The sequence below is a fragment of the Paroedura picta genome, chromosome 2, assembly GCF_049243985.1.
Source record: "Paroedura picta isolate Pp20150507F chromosome 2, Ppicta_v3.0, whole genome shotgun sequence".
Lineage (NCBI taxonomy): Eukaryota > Metazoa > Chordata > Lepidosauria > Squamata > Gekkonidae > Paroedura > Paroedura picta.
Window position 1 is genome coordinate 103,334,598 of NC_135370.1, and position 18,573 is coordinate 103,353,170.

The window sequence follows — 18,573 nt, forward strand, 5'->3', positions numbered from 1 at the left end:
AAGTGTTATGCTCTGGACCTGTTCCCATTGTTATTGTTTATTACCTCTGTTAATATTATTGTTGTTGTTATGAAAAACTTAGTTCCATGTAATGATTTTTATGTTTTATGTAAACTGTCCTGAGCCTCAGGGGAGGGTGGTATATAAATATAATAAATAAATAAATCATCTGGACAAGGAATTGGAGTCACTGTGGTGGGCAGGTAGTTGTAAATTTTCTACATTCTGCAGGGAGTTGGACTACATGACCCTGGAGGTCTCTTCCAACTCTATGATTTTATGATTCAAAGCTGATAAATACTACTTTTTGCTCTCATTGGATTATATTGTATTGTATTGCAATTCTATTTCTGGCTTGAAAAGAAAATGTTAACTAAGTTCTTACTTTTATGGAAAAACTGTAGTTTACATTGTCAAGCCATAGTGTGCTAATCATAAGATACCACGGGAAATATTGTAATGAAGAACTATTAAATCAACCTTTTTCCTTGCAAAGTCTCATGCTGAGAACTTGACAGCATATTCTATAAATGAAATAATACAAAATTGCTGTGAAGCAAAAATGGAGCATTATCTCCATGTAGATCACTACAGTAACCAAATGTCGTTCTTTCAAAGAGAAATTTGGAAATTTTACTAACTTCATTATAATGCTATTAAGTAAAAACATTTCTCTGCTCTCATGATGAATAATAATATATTTACGATCATTATAGTTATTGTTCCTAGCTGCTAATCAACATAAATAATTTTATAAAAATTAGTTGATCATCACTTTTTTGGGGGGAAAGTCAAGTTAATATGCAACAAATCATTTTTGTCTATACTCTTTTAGGCAATTGCTGAAATCCAAAGTACAGGATACTGTGTGTTGGTCATCCTTCTGCTCAGTCACCCAAACACTGAGGGACCTACAGGGCAACATCCCATAAAGTATAAGTGTTCATCAGTCGTAGGAAAAATAGACCTCTGCCCCATGTATGCATGGAAGAACTTTGCAGATATGCACAAGGTTCTATGTATACTGGCTACACTGTTTTCATATTTCTTTTTATAAGTGGCACATTTTCTAGATTTGTATTATCTAGGTCTCTTTTTATTATTTTAAATTTTTGGTTTTACGGTATCATGGTTATCACTTCTGTTTTACATGCAGAAGGGCCTAGATTCAAGCCCTAGTGGAACCACTAGGCTTTTCTGCAGGGAGGGGCACAGTGGAAGAGCCTGTACTTGCACGGAGAAAGTTCCTAGTTCAATCCCCAATATCTCCAGTTAAAAGTACCAGGTGGCAGTTGATGTGAAAGCCCTCACCTTGGAGAACCACTGGCAGTCTGAGTTGACAATACCAACTTATGGTTGAATTCAGTATAAGGCAGCTACGTGGTATGTTTGTATTTAGGGAAGGACACAAACCAGAAAAATGTAGTTTGTTTTGTTTTGTGGTTCATGGTGTGCCTATTCATGAGTAATGAATTGTCACAAACCTTTTAGCACCAAAGGAAATGGCTGATTTCATAAAGTTCATGATGTGGTATAATAGCCCCCAGCATGCTAGAAATAGCAAACTCCCAGGAGTTTTCTTGCTTACTCTTCTCTACTTGCCCTCCAAGTTATGTGCAGATTAGACTTAGGCTCCCCCAAAGTAGATGCTTTGGGGGGAAATGTCAGATGCAGGTTCAAAAGTATATAGAATGGACTCCCTACGAGCTACACATGCCAAATGTAAAGGAAACTTCACCCTGCCACCCACTGCTTTGCAATTTCTCCACTTTTGAGATGGATTACATATCTGGGAGAGCCTCTTGTGGCGCAGAGTGGTAAGGCAGCGATATGCTGTCTGAAGCTGTCTGCCCATGAGGTTGGGAGTTCGATCCCAGCAGCCGGCTCAAGGTTGACTCAGCCTTCCATCCTTCCGAGGTCGGTAAAATGAGTACCCAGCTTGCTGGGGGATAAACGGTAATGACTGGTGAAGGCACTGGCAAACCACCCTGTATTGAGTCTGCCATGAAAACGCTAGAGGGCGTCACCCCAAGGGTCAGACATGACTCGGTGCTTGCACAGGGGATACCTTTACCTTTACCTTTACATATCTGGGGTGCCAGTTATGGACCCCCATAAAAAGTGTCCCCAGTACTTTTTCTGGAAAAGATAGCTGCAGTTAACAGAAGTCTATAGAAAAGCTCAGGAACAAGCTGTGTCATAGAACGCATAAGGAAACTTCACCTGGGAGACCTCCCTGAAGCAAACACTAAAAACAAGGCAGGTATCCACCCTATGCTTGCTGCCCCTCAATTCTAGAAAGGCAGGTTCTGAAGGACGGAAAGGTAGACATCCCCAAATTCTGAAAAGGGCTCCTTAAATTAATCCCACAGCAGTTCGGCAGAGACCCCTGGCAAGCATTGGAGCCCAGCAAGTTTTACCACAATTCTCCCAAGCTCCTCCAGACCCAAACATATAGATCCTCCCGTGTAAGCCTACTTGTAGATAAAATTTCTAGTTATTCACTGTTAGTGGAATACATTGTACAGATCACCTGTTGTGAATTGAAGAAATGCAATGGAAATGGATAGTCAAACAGGGACTTGCTTGTACAGTCAGATGCTTGTTGAAGTACATGCTTGCTGAGGTGGTGGTTCTTTGAGGTAGGTGTTGTATTATGAAATAGATGTTGTTGTATGAGGGAGACATTCTTTGTAGGGTAAAGGTAAAGGGGGATACCCAGAGGTTTTCTCAGTAGAGAAATTTCAATGAGAAAGGGTTGGGGGTGGGCTGGCAAATGTGGTCATCTTCCCACCCAAGAGCCTCAAGGTGGATCAGCCAGAGAAAAGGAGCAATGGTAGTACTTTCAGGGGAATAACAGGAGGCCTAGAGCTTATTCTTTGAGGTCCAGAGAGGGGTATCCTAGCAGGTGGAGGTTGACCTTGAAGAAGGCCAACTCATCCACTCTGGCCAGGTCCAGGCAGGACAGATGGGGGCTGAGAATAACTCCCAGGTAAGAGAATGCCCACTTACTCTGGACACTGGTGGGAGGGCAGAGAGGAGACTCATGACTACCAACGATACCAGATGCCAGCCTTGGGTGACCAGAACTCTGGGTAATCAGTAGTGATGGGCTCAGGGGACTAACCAAGATACTCCTTACCATCACTTCTGCCAAATACTCTGTCATTGCATCCCTGCTACTGCTGACTTCCCAGTTCACCACTGACAACCAGTGCCTCCCACCTTTTGATTGTCAAAACTTCTGTGTACCTTGAGGGTGAAAGTGGGTGCAAACGGTCCTTATCAAGGAAAGAAATTCTCTACCCCTGCATACCATAGATTTATCACTAGTGATTCTGGAGCCTCTTTCCCCTGATCTCTTCTTGGGGCTGTTCACAAAGACAAATGAGTTGTTAGCACTTCTTAGGCACCAGCAGTTGCTAATGCTCTTTGGAGAAGGAGACTCTTCCACATTTCAGCTTACATGAACAACAAAATACTAGATCTTGTAAATAAACTTGAAACTAAAAGTTGCAAACATGAAGGAAAACTTAATGCATATTAGTCAGTCTAATGGTTAAAGCATTAATAGCCATCTTACCACCCATTTGTCTTTCTGAGTTTTAGTTCAGTGTTGTAGTTTCATAGCTATCCATCCAAGAATTCAGGAAAGTTGAGGAGGCTGGACTTTCATAGGCTTGTGAGCCTTTCACCTTTCAAACTCCTTAGATGTAGGAGGAGAGGAGGGTAGAGCACAGCAGCGTGGACCTAGAACTTCAAGTCTGGCCTATCCAGAGCTGGAGTTTCTTTAAAAGTATGCTTCTTCCACATAGGAGGAACAAAAACTATAAAAATAAAGATCAAAAATCTAAAAAATAGGGGAAACATGTTCAAGCTGGAATCATAGACAATTAGATTCCAAGATGCCACCTTTGGGCTCCTAGCAACGTGTTTCTGGAACTTGGACACTCTGGTGTCCAGGAAACTTGTTTGCAAACTGACTAAGGTCCTATCAGTTTGTGAGCCATTTAAAATTTGAATCTCTGCTTTCTGCTCCCCACAGCTTTTTTTAGGGAGCAAAAAGCTGGAGTTTCCAAACAGCTGAGTAGTGGGACCACTGCTTAGCTGTTTGGTTTCAGTGGCTCTACGGGAAGCAGACTAATTCAGTTACGCCTGGCAGAATGCTCTGCTGAGAGAGATCAGGGCTCTGAAAGACCTTAACTACTTCCATAGGACTTGCAAGACTGAGCTGTTCCACCAGTCCTATGGTCAAGGCCCTGATGGGCCACCAAGAGATGCAGTCTCACCACTGGAAACTGAGGGAAGAGCTGCTCTCCAAGTAGCTGCCCCCCAATTTAAAATAAGTTGGGGGAAAACTTGAATTATATTATGTATATTAAACGTAAAGGTATCAAGTCAAGTCTGACCCTTGGGGTGATGCCCTCTAGAGTTTTCATAGCTGGGTACTCATTTTACCGACCTCGGAAGGATGGAAGGCTGAGTCAACCTTGAGCCGGCTGCAGGGATTGAACTCCCAGCCTCATGGACAGAGCTTTAGACAGCATGTCTGCTGCCTTACCACTCTGCACCACAAGAGGCTCTTTTATTATGTATACTAGTAATCAAGCCCACTTCAGGGGAATGCAGCGGGCGCTAGGTCCTGACCTCAGTCATCATCGTCGTCGGCGGGCTGGTCGGCGGCGGCGGCGGGCTGGTCGGCGGCGGCGAGCTTGTTTCGTTGGCGGCGGGCTGACGTGGCGAGAGGCACTTTGCGCCTCTCGCCGCGTTAGCCCGCCAGGCAGGGAATCCCCGGCAGCCGCGCTTTGCGCGACTGCCGGGGGCTCCCTGGGTCGGCGGCCTGACGCGTCAGGCCGAGAGGAACTGCGAGCCGCGCTGCGCGCGGCTCACAGTTCCTGGAGCTGGGAATCGGAGGGACCAATCGGCAGGCACTTCACGCCTGCCGATTGGTCCCTCCGATTGTCTATCGTGAGGAAGGGTCCAATCCGGACCCTTCTTCATCACAGACTAATCCCACCTCTACCCCCCTTACCGAATTATATAGTCCGTGGCGCCCGTGGCGCCACGGGCGGTTTAAAGATTATGTGTTCTTATATATTATTGAAATTATTTTATGTTGTTGTTACCCACCCTGGGCAGGTTATAAAAATAGAGATTTATTATTTATTGGCAGTCCTGAGAATGTAAATGGTAGTCTTTTATGTGGTTTTGGTAATCATTTTATTTCCATTGCAAGCTGTGTTGAGTTTTGCAGGGTAAAAAAGCAGGTAATAAATGTTTTAAATAAATGAATGAATACATAAAGAAGTTATTGGTATAGGAGCCTACAAAATTGTTGTAAATTATTCATTGTGGATGGTTTAGATGTTTTTATATGCATTTCTTTATAATGCATGAATTTGTTTTCTGATATCTTACATTCAAAACATCGTTTCTGGTTTTCAAATAATGGAAATTTACCTAAGAAAAATATACCCCAAAGGCAAGATACAGAAGTATTTTTTTAAACTGAGGGTTAACTGAAGTTCTGTGATAGGTTCAGATCTTTTCTCTCTATCTTTCTGAACTTATATTGTGCTATGGATACATGCACACATATAATTTGTTTATACATATTTATCTACTTTCACCCCCTTCAAGGATTGCTGCCTTGCCATGGCAAGGAGGCTTGCATAGCTCAGTGAAGCTATGAGCTATGCCATGCAGGGCCACCCAAGATGGACAGGTCATAGTAGATCACTCTGACAAAAGGTGATCCACTGGAGAAGGAAATGGCAAACCACTCCAGTATCTTTGCCATGAAAAGCCAATGGACAGTTCCAAAAGGAAAAACGATATGACGCCGGAAGATGAGCCCCTCAGGTCGGAAGGTGTCCAATATGCTACTGGGGATGACCAGACAGCTAGTATGAGTAGCCGTACCAGAATGAATGAAGCGATTGGGCCAAAGATGAAAGGACGCTCAGTTGTGGAGGTAACTGGAGGTGAAAAGACAGTCCGATGCTGTAAAGATTTTTATTCCATAGGAACCTGGAGCATCAGATCCATGAATCAAGGCAAGCTGGACGTGGTTAAATAAGAGATGACGAGACTGAACCTCGACATTTTAGGAATCAGTGAACTAAAATGGACAGGAATAGGTGAATTTAATTTAGATGACCATCAGGTATACTACTGTGGACAAGAATCTCACAGAAGAAATGGAGTAGCCTTCATAATCAATAAGAGAGTAGGAAAAGCAGTCTTGGGATACAATCCCCAAAATGACAGAATGATCTCAATTTGAATCCAAGGCAAACCATTCAACATCACAGTAATCCAGGTCTATGCCCCAACCACTGCTGCTAAAGAGGATGAAGTTGACCAGTTCTATGAAGCCCTATAACACTTTCTAGAAGCAACACCAAAAAATGATGTGCTTATCATCTTGGGGGATTGGAATGCTAAAGTAGGAAGCAAAAAGATAACCGGGATAACAGGCAAGTTTGGCCTTGGAGTACAAAATGAAGCAGGCCACAGGCTGGTAGAATTTTGTCAAGAGAATACAATGGTCATAGCAAACACTCTTTTCCAACAACCCATGAGACGACACATGGACATCATCAGACAGTCAACACAGAAATCAGATTGACTATGTGCTCTGCAGCCAAAGATGGATAAGTTCTATACAGTCAGTAAAAACAAGAGCAGGAGCTGATTGTGGTTCAGATCATCAGCTTCTTGTTGCAAAATTTAGGCTTAAATTGAAGAAAGTAGGGAAAAGCACTAGGCCACTCAGGTATGAACTAAATCATATCCCCGACGAATATACAGTAGAGGTGACAAATAGATTTAAGGAATTAGATCTGATAGACAGAGTGCCTGAAGAACTATGGACGGAGGTTCGCAACATTGTACAAGAGGTAGCAACTAAAACCATCCCAAAGAGAAAGAAATGCAAGAAATCAAAATGGCTCTCTGAGGAAGCTTTACAAATAGCTAAGGAGACAAAGAAAGTGAAAGGCAAGGGAGAAAGAGAAAGATACACCCAACTGAATGCAGAATTCCAGAGAAAAGCTAGAAGAGATAAGAATGCCTTCTTAAATGAACAGTGCAAACAAATAGAAGAAAACAATAGAATGGGGAGGACCAGAGAGCTTTTCAAGAAAATTGGAGATCTGAAGAGAATGTTTCATGCAAAGATAGGTATGATAAGGGACCAAAATGGTAGGACCTCACAGAGGCAGAAGAGATTTTAAAAGGTGGCAAAAGTATACAGAGGAACTATACAAGAGCGAGCTTAACATCCCTGATAACCATGATGGGGTAGTTACTGACCTGGAGCCAGACATCCTGGAATGTGAAATCAAATGGGCCTTAGGAAGTCTGAGCAACAATAAAGCCAGTGGTGGTGACAGTATTCCAGTTGAACTATTCAAAATCTTAAAAGACGATGCAGTAAAAGTGCTACACTCAATATGTCAGCAAATCTGGAAAACTCAACAATGGCCACAGGACTGGAAAAGGTCAGTTTATATTCCAATCCCAAAGAAGAGCAATGCCAAAGAATGTTCAAACTACCGCACCATTGCACTCATTTCTCATGCTAGCAAAGTTATGCTCAAAATCCTACAAGCTAGGCTCCCGCAGTATGTGGACCAAGAACCTCCAGGATTTCGAAGAGGCAGAGGAACTAGAGATCAAATTGCCAACATACGCTGGATCATGGAGAAAGCTAGGGAGTACCAGAAAAACTTCTACTTCTGCTTCATTGACTATGCTAAAGCCTTTAATTGTGTGGAGCACAACAAATTGTGACAAGTTCTTAAAGAGATGGGAATACCAGAGCATCTTATTTGTCTCTTGAGAAACCTATATGCAAGTCAAGAAGCAACTGTGAGAACCGAGCATGGAATCACTGATTGGTTCAAAATTGAGAAAGGAGTTCGGCAAGGCTGTATACTGTCGCCTTGTCTACTTAACTTGTATGCAGAGCACATCATGAGAAAGGCGGGGTTAGAGGAGTCACAAATTGGGATCAAGATTGCAGGGAGAAATATCAGCAACCTCAGATATGTCGATGATACCACTCTAATGGCAGAAAGTCAAGAGGAACTAAAGAGCCTGTTGATGCGGGTGAAGGAGGAGAGTCCAAAAGTTGGCTTGAAACTCAACATCAAGAAAACAAAGATTATGCGGCATCCGCCCCCCTCAATTCCTGGCAAATAGATGGGGAAGAAATTGAGATAGTGACAGATTTTATTTTCCTGGGCTCCAAGATCACTGGAGATGGGGACTGCAGCAAAGAAATTAAAAGACGCTTGCTCCTGAGGAGGAAGGCTATGGCAAATCTAGACAGCATCCTAAAAAGCAGAGACATCACCCTGCCAACAAAAGTGCGTCTAGTCAAAGCTATGGTCTTCCCAGTTGCAAAGTATGGCTGTGAAAGTTGGACCATAAGGAAGGCCAAGTGTCAAAGAATTGAGGCTTTTGAACTCTGGTGCTGGAGAAGACTCTTGCGAGTCCCTTGGACTGCAAGGCGAACAAACCGGTCAGTCCTAGAGGAGATCAGCCCTGACTGCTCCTTAGAAGGCCAGATCCTGAAGATGCTCAAATAATTTGGCCACCTCATGAGAAGGAAGGACTCCCTGGAGAAGAGCCTAATGCTGGGAGCAATTGAGGGCATAAGAAGAAGGGGACAACAGAGAATGAGGTGGTTGGATGGAGTCACTGAAGCAGTAGGTGCAAACTTAAATGGACTCTGGGGAATCGACTCTGGGGACAGGAAGGCCTGGTGGATCATTGTCCATGGGGTCCCGATGGATCGGATACGACTTCGCACCTAACAACAACAAATCTACTTTCACTCTGTATCTACTTTTTGATATTGCTGTAATAAAAAAGTTACTCCCCCCCAGACACGTACACAGACCTGTATGCCTGTTCGTTTGGCATGAAGCATTACACAAAAACAAAATGTCTCTAATTAAGGGGGGAGGGGCTTGGACCTAACTTAGATAGATTATCATTTTCTTAGAAACAATCATTCTTCCTGTGTTTGTGATACATCAACCTAAATCCATACTGCATTTTTCTGAAGACTAGACAATAAAATATTTGGGCTCTTTTGGTTTATACATACCTAAGCTTTTTTTGGTTTAAATATACATAAGCAAAACATAAGCTTCCTTTCCTAATAAGGTCAGATAATATGTAAAAGGAATGGCTATGTATCTTACAAGCCTGCATGTTTCCACATGGATGCTTCTCCAACATAGAGACTGAGTTATGAACAGACATATTAATACAGGGATTACAAAAGGTCACATTTTGTCTTCTTTCAGAACTGTATTTGAATGAAGGAGGGAGAGGGATTTCCCCCCACGAAAAACATTTACACTAAGGAATTTTATAGAAGAAGAAATATGTTGCTTTTCTCTACCCGAAGGAGTCTCAAAGCGCCTTACAATTGTCTTCCCTTTCCTCTCCCCCCAACAGACACCTTATGGGGTAGGTGAGGCTGATTGAGCCCTGATATTACTGCTTGGTCAGAACAGCTTTATCAGTGCTGTGGTGAGCCCAAGGTCACCCAGCTGGTAGCATGTGGAGTAGCGCCAAATGAAACCTGGCTCTCCAGGGCCTATTCTGCATCTCTTGGGGCCTTTTCGCACGGGGATCTTTGTTGCAAATTGTTTGCGGAATGAAAAATCGCCATTTAAAATAGTGGAATTCGTCGTTATGCATACCTGCCTTTGTAGTGGAATCAGTTGCGTTTTTTAGCGTTTCCCACAGGCTTCCGGTCTCGGCAGAAATCGCTAGAAAGGAAGCGCTATTGCCAAGCTCGTCCCGCCCCTGGCCGTCAAGCAGCCAATGGGCAGCCGTTAGCATGCTCCCAAACAGCCCCTTTCCCTTTAAGAAAGGTTTTTTTAAAAAAAAAACAGACCCATAGCAACGAATCTAGGTAGATTCGTTGCTACGGAGAGACCCATCCAGCTGCCTAATGTGAGCTGTCGTTTGATTGTATGATCGTTGGCACGCTGCCTCGAGTGATAAAAAAAAAATCCCCCCCCCCTCTCACGGGCCCGATTTTCGGCTGAATTTATGTGTAAAAAATAAAGGGACTTTATTTCAGCAAACGGGCTTTTATGTGGTTTGTGCTTAGTGACTAAAGGTGAAGGACTGAAGCCAGGGAAGCCTCTAAACAGAAAGAGGCTCGCTGGTGCGTTTATCCCCGCTTGCTCGGAGAAAAAAAAATGGCGATCGCTTTGCCGGAAGTTTGGAGGAGAGAGCCAGGGGGAGGGACTTTGAAGAACCAGCAACAATGGTAACGCACAGGTCTTTAGCGCTACTGTTGCAGATTGGTTGCAGGAGTGTATCGCTATCCGGAGGGTGAATCCACTTTTCTGGATTCCCCTGAAAGCGCTACAACGAAGCGCTTTTTGCGGGTCGGTTTCAGGATTGTTGCAGATTGTCTACGATGTCGTGGGTTATGGCAAATTAGTAGCGTTTCCAATTAGCAACCATTGTGCTATGTTGAAGCCGTGCGAAATGGCCCTTGATTTTCCCGCTTTCATTCTTGCCGATCTCAGCCTGATTCGGGCTCGGGCATTATGAGTGATCTGCAACAAACATTATTTCTGAAACGAAACAGCTTTAACATACTTGCGTCATCTGCAGCACGTTAGTTTAAATAGATTCCTGACGTTCTGACATACTTCCCACCAGAGTGCGCCTGGATATGTTTTTTTTATTACCGTATTTGTACACTTTTCCATTTCTGTGCTGTCTCAAACAATCTAAGCTCTCAAAACAGAGCTGAACAGCGTATTTACCCGTGAAACAATTATTCCCCCTTTCTTTCGACTCCGCGAGTCAACCAATCAGCAGGAGATAAACACGTTCAGTCAGCATTAGAAAGGGGGGGGGGTTGTCGACCAATCAGCAAGAGAGAACCACGCAGCGTCAGCATTGGAAACGCGGGGGTTGGTTGACCAATCAGCAAAAGACAGCTCCATAACGTCACCATTGGGGAGGAGTGGGGGGAGGAATGCCGGTTAATCCGAGTGCCGAGGAGATCTACACGTGGATCCTTTGGTGCATCCGGCGCGGATTGGGGGATATTCCGGAAAATAAGCGCTCCCTGATATTCCGAGGGAAAGGTACGGTGAATGCGGGTTGAGGCATGACGGTTGCAGATGGAAAATTTCCATCGATGGAAATCAAACTGGAAATCGATTTCAGTGCAGACGGGAGGGACTGAATCGACCTGGGAGTGGAATAAAAGATCCGTGCAGTTTACACCCAGGTTAGAAGCTGCCACTCCTAATTACTACACCAAGCCGGCTCTCCAGCTCTATAGAGTTGTTTTTGCTTTAGCAGTACCTTGAAATGGAGAGAATTAAATTCTAATGTGAATTGGTTAAGGAATATGTGGGCCTTGGTCACTTGCAGATTAACCTTTTAAGCAAGCTTGTTTTCAAAGGAAAGGACATTTTTGCAGAATAGCCTGAGCTTGTTAAAAGTATCTTTGATATAGCTGCAACAACATTCCAAGCTTTGCTGGCAAAATTATTGGTATTTCTTTCTTTGGTAGCAATGCAACTCCAAGTTCACAGACAACTTTCACTTGGATAATGAAGCTGATTTAGCTAGGATTATTAATAAATTAATAGCCATTTACAGTTTTATGTAGCGGTGGCATATATAAGCAGAGTAATTGTATACATGACTCTGGAGTGTCATACAGGATTTATATCATGGGAAATAATGACATCTGAAGAAACCACTAAAAAGATATTTAAAAGTGATTTAATCTGTAGGCAAAAATAAATGGTTTTAAATATATAGGCTGCAGAATAAACAAATATCAATTGGCTGCCAATTATAATGCTAATGAAACATCTACTGTGCCCTCTCCCAAATCCCATCTGAAATGCCCAACAAGAACATCAGGAGGGAGCCGGACAGCTGCTAATTATGATTTTACCAATTTGCTTAAATTTGAATGTGAATAATTTTTAATATGGACTGTAGATATGTACTTTGTAATCAAACAGTGTTTGACCATGATGTTCACTGCCCTGAGTTATTTGGGGTGGGGGTGGGGGCAGTGATTGTATACAAGTTTAATCAATAATAATAATCCTAAAGCTGACCTTTTAGTCTTTCATTTTGGAGAAAGGAGGACAGTAAAGAACAGTGATTATCTCCTATATTTGACATACTTTCTTTTGTTTGCTTATTTGTTATTACATGACAGTCCTTAATGAAAAGGATAGCCGTACCTCAGATATGAGTAGTAAGTTAAACCTTTCTAGCATATTCTTATGCTTGCTGTCTATGCTTTTATATGAGAAGGAATGGGCTTAGTTCATACACTGTTTGATGTTATGTACAATATTTTTATGGCTGGGTTGGAATTCCTTCATTAACTTTCTGCAACTCCATTATCATCATGATTGGAACAAGCTATACCATGTGGCCTAACAGCATGGTGCCCAGTATTGAATGTAATGGACTCAACAAATTGAACTGTTTATGCAGTATATTCAGTCTGCAAAGGCTGTTCCCATTCCAGAACAAAATTGTAGCATATCTTTGGGGTTGCTGAATAGAAGCTTCCATCATAGGACAATACATAAATCATAAGACACTGTAATTTCACCTCTTAAAATTAGCAGAAGACTTTCCCTGGAGAAATCACATGATTACTTACATGTATCAAGAGTGGCCGATTACATCCTAATGATTGCTGCATTGCTTTCAGAATGCCTGGGATTTGGTACAGTCAGCATCCTGATGCTCTGAAAGCAAGAGCTTCCTGTCCCCAGTACAGTACTGCCATGATGTGGAAAAGTTTGACTACTGCATTTGTGAGAAAGGCAGAGATACTAAGACATTATTTCAGTATCCTCTTCTAGGGGCATTTTTGAAACCCTCAGTTAGCAGGATTTGTTTTAGGAGTTTGTTTAGAAGGAGAACACTTTGCTTATGCCTCCATGACAGACAACTCTATTTATAGGAGAAGCATTATTCTGGTATCACATGCAATGTGCAAGAGCAAAAGAAGAAGACTTGGTTCTTATATGCCAGTTTTTAATATGGGACACATCTTCTAGCACACTGCATGAAATGGACATTAATATGGACATGACATCCATAGTCCCGCTCACTGAGCATGCCAGAAGATGTGAGTGCACAGCTAGTGGGCACACCAAGCCTGGGGGCCTAGGCAGCTGCTGCATGCCCAGTGGGGGTCAAGGCAGCAGCTGCCCTACCTCAAGGCCTCGGCAGTGGCTGCACCAGTCCCAGAGGCATAACCAGCCACTTTGCACATCGCGGGGCTGAGGCAGCAGCTGTTCTGCTTCCCAAGGCCTTAGCGGCAGCCACACCATCCCCAGGGGCCAAGGCAGCAGCAGAGGGGCAGGTAAGCAGGAAGTGGGAGGAGGAATGGAAAGGAGTGTGTATGTGTGTGCTTGGGAGATAGGTAGGTAGGTTGGGAAACCAACAGGTAAAGGGGGAAACAGGAAGGGGGGAAGGTAAGGGAGTCACTGTGTGTCTCTCTGTGTGTATTTATTTGTGAGGGAGGGAGAAACCAAGGAGGAGATTGGGAAACCAACAAGTAAATGGAAAAATGGGTGGGGGAAGGGAGTCTCTGTATGTCTGTTTGCGAGGGAGGGAGAGAGAAGGAACCAAGGAGGAGGTTGGGAAGCCAACAGGTAAGTGGGGAAAAGGTGGGGGGAGAGTGTTAGGCATTTTTGTATGTCTCTGTGTGTTTACTTTCAAGGAAGGCCCTGCTTGCAAGGGGGCCCTGACCAAGTCACCCCAGAGCAGGTATGTGTCCCACATATCCTCTGAGAATCAGACTATTAGGACAATTTTTCTCTACCAGAAGGAATCTCAAAATGGCTTACAATTGCCTTCCCTTTCCTCTCCCCACAACAGACACCCTGTCAGGGAGGTAACGCTGAGAAGAGCCCTGATATTACTGCTCAGTCAGAACAGCTTTATCAGTGCTGTGGCATGCCCAAAGTCACCCAGCTGGCTGCATGTGGAGGAACGTGGAATCAAGATTAGAAGTTCATACTCCTAACCACTACACCAAGCTGGTGTAATAAATTGTAAAAATAAAAGCTGGGAGAGTGACAACTGAACAATTTCCCCATGCACTGTAGGTATCCGGGTAATACTGAAGAATTTTATATGCAGTACATAGAACAGTTTAATGTTGTGAGCTTGGAATGTATGAATTGGATTGTTTTATGGGCTTGGCCTAAAGTGCCATACTTGGGAAATCAGAGCCCATGGTAAAAGAATATTCATGTCCTTTAAAGACTACACATTTTCCATATGGGTTAGGAAACAGCACTGTCCAAGCACCCATCTGAATGCACAGTTTAAATTCTGGCAGAGATAGCAAGAGAAGCAGAATGGTATGAGTTAGCTTAGCTGTAGTATGCTGGGGGTGCAGGATTTCTTTCTCTCATGATCTGATGTGGATCTGTAGGAAAATATTGTTTGTGCTTTTGTTCTATCACATAAAGCACATACAGAAGAAAACAATGTAAGTATCCAATGCTCTCTCCGCGAAAGGGCACCTGAGCCTCCTTCCAACACAATCACAGCAGATCTGCCCAACCCACTGGGCCTTCAGTACGAGTTGATTTAATGTTCTCCCCAGTGTTCTACCATTCTAAAGGTAAAAGGTAAAGGTAAAGGTATCCCCTGTGCAAGCACCGAGTCATGTCTGACCCTTGGGGTGACGCCCTCTAGCGTTTTCATGGCAGACTCAATACGGGGTGGTTTGCCAGTGCCTTCCCCAGTCATTACCATTTACCCCCCAGCAAGCTGGGTACTCATTTCACCGACCTCGGAAGGATGGAAGGCTGAGTCAACCTTGAGCCGGCTGCTGGGATTGAACTCCCAGCCTCATGGGCAAAGCTTTCAAACGGCTGCCTTACCACTCTGCGCCACAAGAGGCTCAACCATTCTATAATGTTTTTTTATTGTTATCACTATATTATCATTATAAACTGAGTTATTTGTATTGTTCCTGTTTTATGAAAACCACCCTGAGCTTCGGGGAGGGTGGTATATAAATATGACAAACAAACAAATAAAAAGAAACCCTGGTAAGGGCTAACTCTAGTAAATCTGGGTCACAAATTATTGTATATTTAAAAAGATATATCCTAATTTTTTTATTATTCAAGTGACTTACAAATTAGTAAACCAAAACAGAAAAATAACATTAAAATACCCCCTAAAAATGATATCCTGGATTAACCTCTCATCCCATGCTGCTGGTAAAAGCTTGATCATAAGGCAACAGAAATATACTAAACCTCAAAACTGAATGAACCAGGAACAGTGATGTCCTAAAGACTGTATAGTATGGTAGTACTGTGCACAATGTCCAGGTATGAGGAAAGTAGACTGAAGAGGAGATGGACAGGAATGCCTCACGTGGTGGTCTGGGGCCCCACCCCCTCCTTTGATGCACTTATGACTTGCAAGCCTGATTCTGACACTTTGTGAGCAGCTTGAGAAAATATCCAAACGGCAGGACCTTGTCATCATGGGTGACTTCAATTTCCCAGATGTGTGCTGGGAAACAAACTCTGCGAAGCGTCCTCAGTCATGCAAGTTTCTGACCTGCCTGGCTGACAATTTCATTTATCAAATGGTAGATGAACCCACAAGAGGTTCAGCCATACTGGACTTAATACTGACCAACAGGCAAGAGTTGGTGGATGAGGTGAAGGAGGTGGGGACCCTAGGGGGAAGTGACCATGTCCTCATAGAATTCCTTTTGAGATGGGGAGCCAAGGAAGCTTGTAGCCAGACGCGGATGTTGGATTTTCGTAGGGCAAACTTTAATAAACTCAGAGACATGATGATTGTCATACCATGGACGAGAATGCTGGAAGGGAAGGGAGCATGTGAAGGGTGGGCGCTACTCAAACAAGAGCTATTGCATGCTCAATCAATGACTATTCCAGAAATACGAAAACACTGCAGGAGCTCTAAGAAGCCTATTTGGATGAACAGAGAACTTCAAGAGGAACTAAGAAAGAAAAGGAAAATGTTCAGGAAATGGAGGGAAGGACAGAGCTCTAAAGAAGAGTACCTACAGGTTACTAGGCACTGTAGATCAATAATCAGAAAGGCCAAAGCTGAGAGTGAGCTAAGATTGGCCAGGGAAGCCCACTGTAACAAGAAAAGATTTTTCAGTTACGTGAGGAGCAAACGTAAAGTAAAGGAGGCAATAGGCCCGCTGTTGGGTGCGGATGGACAAACTCTAACGAAAGATGCAGAGAAAGCAGAAAGGCTTAGTGCCTATTTTACATCTGTTTTTCCCCACAGGTCAAAGTGTTTAGGCACATCTAGAGATGGCTGTAGCCAAAGGATAGTGTCTGGGTGGCAGGTTAACATGGATAGAGAGGTTGTCGAGAGGCATTTAGCTGCACTAAAGGTAAAGGTAAAGGTATCCCCTGTGCAAGCACCGAGTCATGTCTGACCCTTGGGGTGACGCCCTCTAGCGTTTTCATGGCAGACTCAATACGGGGTGGTTTGCCAGTGCCTTCCCCAGTCATTACCGTTTACCCCCCAGCAAGCTGGGTACTCATTTTACCAACCTCGGAAGGATGGAAGGCTGAGTCAACCTTGAGCCGGCTGCTGGGATCGAACTCCCAGCCTCATGGGCAAAGCTTTCAGACAGCTGCCTTACCACTCTGCGCCACAAGAGGTGGACTGCACTGGATGAGTTCAAATCCCCTGGTCCAGATGAAATGCACCCGAGAGTACTCAAAGAACTTTCCAGAGAACTTGCACAGCCCTTGTCCATCATCTTCGGAACCTCTTTAAGGACTGGAGATGTCCCGGAGGACTGGAAAAGAGCAAACGTTATTCCAATCTTCAAAAAAGGGAGGAAGGATGACCCGGGAAACTACAGACCAGTGAGTCTGACCTCCGTTGTGGGGAAGATAATGGAACAGATATGAAAGGGAGTGATCTGCAAACATCTGGTGGATAATTTGGTGATCCAAGGAAGTCAGCATGGATTTGTCTCCAACAGGTCCTGCCAGACCAACCTAGTTTCCTTTTTTGACCAAGTAACAGGTTTGCTGGATCGAGGAAATTCGGTTGATGTCATTTACTTGGATTTTAGTAAAGCTTTTGACAAGGTTCCCCATTATGTTCTGATGGATAAGTTGAAGGACTGCAATCTGGATTTTCAGATAGTTAGGTGGATAGGGAATTGGTTAGAGAACCGCACTCAAAGAGTTGTTGTCAATGGTGTTTCATCAGACTGGAGAGAGGTGAGTAGCGGGGTACCTCAGGGCTCGGTGCTCGGCCCGGTACTTTTTAACATATTTATTAATAATCTAGATGAGGGGGTGGAGGGACTACTCATCAAGTTTGCAGATGACACCAAATTGGGAGGACTGGCAAATACTCCGGAAGATAGAGACAGAGTTCAACGAGATCTGAACACAATGGAAGAATGGGCAAATGAGAACAAGATGCAATTTAATAAAGATAAGTGTAAAGTTCTGCATCTGGGTCAGAAAAATGAAAAGCATGCCTACTGGATGGGGGATACGCTTCTAGGTAGCACTGTTTGTGAACGAGACCTTGGGGTACTTGTGGATTGTAAACTAAACATGAGCAGGCAGTGTGATGCAGCGGTAAAAAAGGCAAATGCCATTTTGGGCTGTATCAACAGAGGCATCACATCAAAATCACAAGATGTCATAGTCCCATTGTATACGGCACTGGTCAGACCACACCTGGAGTACTGTGTGCAGTTCTGGAGGCCTCACTTCAAGAAGGACATCGATAAAATTGAAAGGGTACAGAGGAGAGCAACGAAGATGATCTGGGGCCAAGGGACCGAGCCCTATGAAGATAGGTTGAGGGACTTGGGAATGTTCAGCCTGGAGAAAAGGAGGTTGAGAGGGGACATGATAGCCCTCTTTAAGTATTTGAAAGGTTGTCACTTGGAGGAGGGCAGGATGCTGTTTCTGCTGGCTGCAGAGGAAAGGACACGCAGTAATGGGTTTAAACTTCAAGTACAACGATATAGGCTAGATATCAGGAAAAAGTTTTTCACAGTCAGAGTAGTTCAGCAGTGGAATAGGCTGCCTAAGGAGGTGGTGAGCGCCCCCTCACTGGAAGTCTTCAAGCAAAGGTTGGATACACACTTTTTTTGGATGCTTTAGGATGCTTAGGGCTAATCCTGCGTTGAGCAGGGGGTTGGACTAGATGGCCTGTATGGCCCCTTCCAACTCTATGATTCTATGATTCTATGATTCTACTGGATTTCTGTATAGTAAATTACATACAGTCCATAATTTGTGGTGGGACATTTTAAAATCTCCAGAAAGTTCTTTTTTTATCTTTTGAAGTAACTCATGTAATGATTTTGTTGGCTGTTACTTCTTTAGAGCCTTTTATTTTGAGGTACTCATATAGGATCTAAGAAACAGATGCAAATATATTGCCTGAATAAACTTTGTTAGTTTTGCATTTATCAGCAGCTTGCTATTGCTAACATGCATGCTAAGGAATTCTTTAAGAGTGTTTAAGAAG

General features: G+C 43.6%; 1 protein-coding gene across 4 annotated transcripts in view; it reads left to right on the top strand.

Moving 5' to 3' along the window:
• The window catches only part of DCDC1 (doublecortin domain containing 1), a 396,547-nt gene that overhangs the window by 146,827 nt on the left and 231,147 nt on the right, over window positions 1-18,573 (top strand). The gene's annotated exons all lie outside the window — the stretch shown is intronic.